The sequence below is a fragment of the Macrobrachium nipponense genome, chromosome 25, assembly GCF_015104395.2.
Source record: "Macrobrachium nipponense isolate FS-2020 chromosome 25, ASM1510439v2, whole genome shotgun sequence".
NCBI classification, from domain to species: Eukaryota; Metazoa; Arthropoda; class Malacostraca; order Decapoda; family Palaemonidae; genus Macrobrachium; species Macrobrachium nipponense.
The window spans coordinates 17,350,362-17,356,729 of NC_087214.1; the positions used below are offsets into that span (position 1 = coordinate 17,350,362).

The 6,368-nt window shown below is 39.1% G+C and overlaps 1 long non-coding RNA gene across 1 annotated transcript in view; it reads right to left on the bottom strand.

The window, feature by feature from the left end:
• Positions 1–3,714: 3,714 nt before the first annotated feature.
• LOC135199180 (uncharacterized) overlaps positions 3,715–6,368 on the bottom strand; it is a 4,993-nt gene continuing 2,339 nt past the window's right edge. Inside the window, exon 2 of the long non-coding RNA XR_010310953.1 lies at positions 3,715–4,059. This is a non-coding gene — a long non-coding RNA (uncharacterized LOC135199180). The remainder of the gene's footprint in view (positions 4,060–6,368) is intronic.

Below are 6,368 nucleotides of genomic sequence, written 5' to 3' on the forward strand. Positions count from 1 at the left end.
AGAATTCGGTGGCCTATTTGAGACGACTTGAATACACGTCTCTGGAAAAGAAGTTGTGAATTGTGATAATAATTCTCTTCTTAGGTGCGAGGACACGAACGAGGCACTTCTAGATACGTCTAGTTAACGAGGCTGAAATCCTCGCAATACAAAGGATCCTTTCATCTCGTGCAAAACTCCTTCCACCACGACAGGCCACATTCGTCAGATATCAAAGGCGAACTTCACATTATACGATTCTCCTTGCATCTCACTTTCACATTTATCTGTTTATTGAACCATTTAAATTATTCTTTTTTCTTCCAATACATGATCTCTTCTTTCTCTATTTCTTATTACTTTATTTTACTTCTTTTAAACTCCATCTTGTTTGGAGGATTGAGTTTGAAGTCAGTGGCCCCTGTGGTGTGCTTGTTCCATATGAATAGGGATCATCCTCTGAATAATAATAATAATAATAATAATAATAATAATAATAATAATAATAATAATAATAATAATAATAATAATAATAATCTCTCATCTCATCTCTCACTCACCATCGTCAGTCTCAACAAGCAAAAAAAATTGAATAAATAAATAAATAGAAAAAAAAAAAATAACTAACAGATTTTTTGTTCCAGCGGCCAGAGACCATTCAAGGCAAGGTCTTCCCAGATCACGTCTGGATCCTCTTAAAAACAACTGTAACTCACCCACAAGGGACCGTTTCGCAAGGGCGAGGGTGTGAAGAGGGAGGAGGGAGGCTTCTGGAAAGGGTTGAGGGTTGGTGTTTCCTGGGAGGTTGAGGAGAGAGGTTGAGGGAGGGCGGAGAATCGAACGGATTCCCCAAAGCTCTCTACAGATTTAGTCTTAAATATACAACTGGACCAATACATAACTTAGGAGTTGTTTCTCCATTTGAAGACTCGTGCTATGAAGAGTATAGTTTAATTCACTTCCATGTTCGTATAAGAAGTCTTCAGCCTTCCACTTCATGTGGTGTCCACGGATCCGGACTCCATGAAACGAAAGAATATATTGATGGCAAATCCTCTGGTATAACGAAAGAATATATTGATGGCAAATCCTCTGGTAGAACAGAGATAATATTTTCTACTCTGCCTTCGTGTGACTGTGAAATCAATTCATTATCGACAAGATGGATAGTGGAAAGACTTGTTAGTGAATTCCAAAGAATGACGGGAAGAGCAAAATCAGGAAAATACGAATAAAAACCTTACCGATACAAATCGGGAAAACCTTCGCTTGGATATTCTCACTGGTTGAGTAAAAATAAAAGACAATTACATCGTACTGAGCAGTGTGCTGCATCTTCCAGAAATACTTCAGTAAGTTTCTTTTGTTGTTAAATTAATTTTTTATAATCCGTTTGCACCACAGGGCCCTAAACAGCACCCAAACAAAGCTCTAACAGACAATTGTAAGAAGCAAAACTCAAACTATTAATTAAGGCCGCTTTTGCGTCAAGCGGCCTAATATCTTGTCGAATGTTGAAGGAACGGAAAAGTTACGAAGAAATTTTGTCAGTCCATTAGTCAGTTTACAACGCGTAGAGAAAGGGGTGGAGCTTGGGCACTGACAAGGAAAGAGCGCGCTCAGTCACTTGCATGGAGATTTAATAAACGGCTGTATATAATCTTTGGTCAACGCTCCCACCGCAATTTTTACCTACTACGTATCATTTTATTGCCCCGTGACAAATGTCAACTCAGCGTCGAACTGAATGCCTCCTACCACGCAGCTGATTTGATATCTGCTTTGCTTGAAGGCCAGATTGCTTCAACGACATATCTCTGCTATTTATCTGTTGACTCAAATCACTGTCTTGGCCCATATCAAGGTCACGGGGGCAATACAGTGATAGGTAGTAGGCAAAAATTGCGGTGAGAGCTATGTCCAAAGATTATATGCAGGCTCTTATTAACCCTCCAACCACGTAGCTGAGCGCTCTCATCTTGTCAGTGTCCAAGCTCCACCCTTTCTCTACAAGATGTAAGCAGTCTAATGCACTGTCGAAATTTCTTCCCAACTTTTCCGTTCCTTCAAAATTCGACAAGATATTAGGCGCTTGACACAAAGCTACCTAATATCTTATCGAGTACTGTATAGCAAGAGATTTAGGAAAGACCTCCTTCCGAGGTAGTGTCAGGCAAACGCCAGACTCATACAACATCGCAGTTTTGCCTCGACGAAGGCAAACATCAAACACACACACACACACACACACACACACTTTTCTTGGAAGTCGTGGAATCCTGACTCATTGGTCAACAATCGTGCGTCGCCTTCCATTTGCTAAATTCTCTCTGCTCTTGGCGCCTCCTTCTGACGAGGGGCGTCTTTCGTGACTGGCGCCCTCAGAGAGCTGCTGGGGACACAGACAGACATTTTTTCTCTGCTCCTTAAACGAGACAAAGTCATGGTCGATGTTTTAGGTGACATCAATTTATTCAGATAACACCGACTAATACCCAGCAACTCTCAACATTAAATACCCAGCAACTCTCAACATTAAATACCCAGCAACTCTCAACAAAGTGGAAAACCTCTGAAGTTGACCCACACTGAAACGTGATAACGGGATAGGTACAACTGAAGCGCTAACTTCTGGTGTGATACGACATAAAATCTGCGAGTAACCATTGGGCATTGAATCATAAGTACAACATAAATTAAGGAAATAACACCGATAAAATGGGTAGGGGGTGAGAAGGGGGAATTTGACTCCCCCCCCCCATCCCCACACTAGAGAGCTCTCAGAGAAATCTAAAAGTCTACGACTTTTCTTCGGATATTTCCAAACTTCTTTTCCTATAACCGCTTCGTGAAGCCTGAGGGTAACTTGTCTAGAGAGAGAGAGAGAGAGAGAGAGAGAGAGAGAGAGGCCATTGCCATCAATGTGTCAAGCATTTGCATGACTATGTATGAAAAAAGAAAAACAATATACAACAAAGAGTGTGGTAGTGCAAACATCGAAAACAAAGCATCCAAAATGCGAATAACCAACACCGGATGAATTGTGTAGTCAATCAACCCAAAAGGGGAAAACATCATGTTGTAAATGTTGCAAAGAACCATTGTTTATTCACGTAAATTTTTTTTTAATAGTGCTCTTTTTTTACCGATGAAAATTCCTTTTCTCTGGAGGTTTGCTGTGTAAGGCCATGGCATTTTTGGGTTGTTATAGTTTAATAATAATAATAATAATAATAATAATAATAATAATAATAATAATAATAACAATAATAATAATAATAATAATAGACCAGACGTGACGTTGATTGACAAAATCAAGAAGAAAGTATCACTCATTGATGTCGCAGTACCATGGGACACCAGAGTTGAAGAGAAAGAAAGGGAAAAAATGGATAAGTATCAAGACCTGAAAATAGAAATCGTACCCATAATCATAGGAGCACTAGGCACGATCCCAAGATCCCTGAAAAGGAATCTGGAATAACTAGAGGCTGAAGTAGCTCCAGGACTCATGCAGAAGAGTGTGATCCTAGAAACGGCGCACATAGTAAAAAAGATGGACTTCGAAGGAGGCAGGATGCAACCCGGAACCCCACACTATAAATACCACCCAGTCGAATTGGAGGACTGTAATAGACCCATAATAATAATGATAATTGTTATTTTGTTTGTTGGGAAAAACTCTCTATTGCGAGAGTATATATAATGTTCTAAAGGGTACTCTATAATAAAAAGTGTTGCGAGTCAGTGTATAATTTTTAAAACTATACAAAAAGCTTTCGAACCCTTCCCTGTTCATCTTCAGTCCAAATGAAAAATTAGTTACAACATGTACTGAGGTGAATTTAAAAAAACAAGAGTTGTTGAAGATTGTTGACACCGGTCGTTAGCTCGTTTATGGACCAGGTGATGAAGAAAGAGGGCAGTTAACTCCAACTAGGTGATTTCCTCTCCCCTATCAATCCTTCTGGCTGCAATTATGTTGGATCTCTGCCATGGTTGTTGCAACGTTGCAGGAAGTCCTTCATCCGAGGGCGTAGATTGGGCACCGTAACCAGACTCCCCTGGGGCAGCAGTTACCTGGACAGGGAAAGGCAAGGTGGAAGCAGCATCAGGAGAGGGAAAAACAGAGCCTGTCCTACAGTTAAAATCTTTTAAAAACAGACTACTGACCATTTCAAGCCCTGCGATGCAATGGTTTTCTGAAATATCTTTTTAAATATCAATTATATCTTCCTGAAAATTTGGCACAACATGTTTTACACCTTCCGCTAATAAATGGCAATATAATTAAGTACCCTGAATTAATAATTAAGGCACTTTACTTAGAAAATGTTCAATTTCCTCAGTATTAGTTGTAAATATGCGAACACCTGTCGTTGGCTTAGCCAAAGAGTTAGGAAAGAAGCCCCGCCCACTCCTCTCTTTCTTATACTTATGAATGGAATAGTGTAATACCATATGTTTTTTTTTTTTACGTTTTAAAATGTACACGAACTACCATTTATTACTGATTACTTTTCATAAAGCCATTTGTATGTTTTTATTTATCATGTACCTTTCTTATCTATTTCCATGAGAATGTTGTGGTATTGGAGATATAGATATGGAAGGAAAAAACAGATCATAGTTTATTTAAAAGTAAGATCACTATATACATTATTTTATTATATATATCCAATAAAGTATGTACAATATATACAGAAATTTTACAGATTTTGAGGTAAATTTTTGGACTAACCATGAAAACAGCATAGACATACAAAATGAAAAACTGGTGGATAAATATATCAAAAATTATTAATTACAGGACTATATATACACACATATAAGGATATTTCAGCTCACTCCCCATCACTGTCTAAAAACAGATCGTTCTCGTCATCACTGGCGACGTTGACAACAATTGGATCTATGGAATCCCGGACGTTGTCAGTAAGCCAGTATTCGTTCTCGAAAGCTTGACTTCGTTGGACAGCTCCTTCCCACACCAGTTTAGTGACAGCAAGCCTTGCTCCCTCCAGTCTGGCTTTTAGGTCTGCCCTGGTGAAATGCCGTAACGATGAACGTACATATAGCTTCATATGCGCCCATACCTGCTCGATGGCATTGAGTTCAGGATGGGCGGGTGGAAGGCGGACGACTTCATGCCCCCACGAGCGAATGGTGTTATCCACCAGATATTGTGGCCCCGGCTTGTTTTGTTTGCAGATCTTCAGCAATTCAGGGCGTGTGGCGTGTGGTAAATAGGGTATGCCTCGATTTTCCAGCCATTTTATTAACTCATCTTTTTTAGTTGCAGATGTGGGACCATGACTATCTTCTGTTGACATATTATGGTATGGTGTATTATCTATTACCAGGACAGACGGCTCAGGAAGGGATGGTAAAAGTGATCTTGTCAGCCATTGGAGGAACAATTTTCCATTCATCTCTCCGTGGTAGTCCCCACTGGTGTTTTTTGCCGGGAAACAGAGAAAAGAATTCTCAACGAATCCACTCGATGAGCCCGAAGCTACCACTACAAATCGTTCGCCTTCTCCCGGAGGCACTTGACGGCTGTATGTATAGCTGGTAATTGGCTGAGTACCGTCTACCCATTCCTTGCTGTCCACGATGACAATGCTGCAACATGATTGCCATAGCAGAATTAGTTGTATGGACGTATACTGGCAGCTATGGGCGACTTCAAATGCCTGCTCAAGCCGGATGACAATATAAACACACCTGAACAGCTTGTAACTAATGCCCCTCTAATTTTCAGCGGGTATATTTTCCAGTATATATATACTCTAAATAAACCAAGAGGTCATAATAATCTCCCAAAATAATTTAACACAAATAAACTTTATTGCATAAACTAATTTGGATACATAAAACAATAATCCATAAATTAATTTAAAAATGTAAAACACTATACGTCATAATCGTAGTACGGTACACTTTCATTCATATTTTGTTAACAGGGAGAGAAAGAAGTGTCCGAAAGTCTTAGTCAAATGCAAAGAAAATTGGAAATGTTCAAGAGTAAAGTGCCATTATTAATAATTTTAGATACTTAGTTATATTGCCATACATTAGCGGAAGGTCTAAAACATGTTGGGCCAAAGTTTCAAGAAGATACAGTTGATATTTAAAAAGATATTTAAGAAAACCTATGCACCGCAGGTCTAGAAATGGTCAGTAATTCAATATAACAGGATTGATTGAGAATTTATTGACAGGATGTATGCAGAGAATTTACAGCCAGACGTTATCGACAGCATTTACTGATAAAACTTTCAGACAGAATTTATTGACAGAATTTGCTGCTATTAGTTATTGATGTGATTTATTTGACATAATTAACTGACAGTGTTTACTGCCAAAATTTACTGACAGAGTCCCTC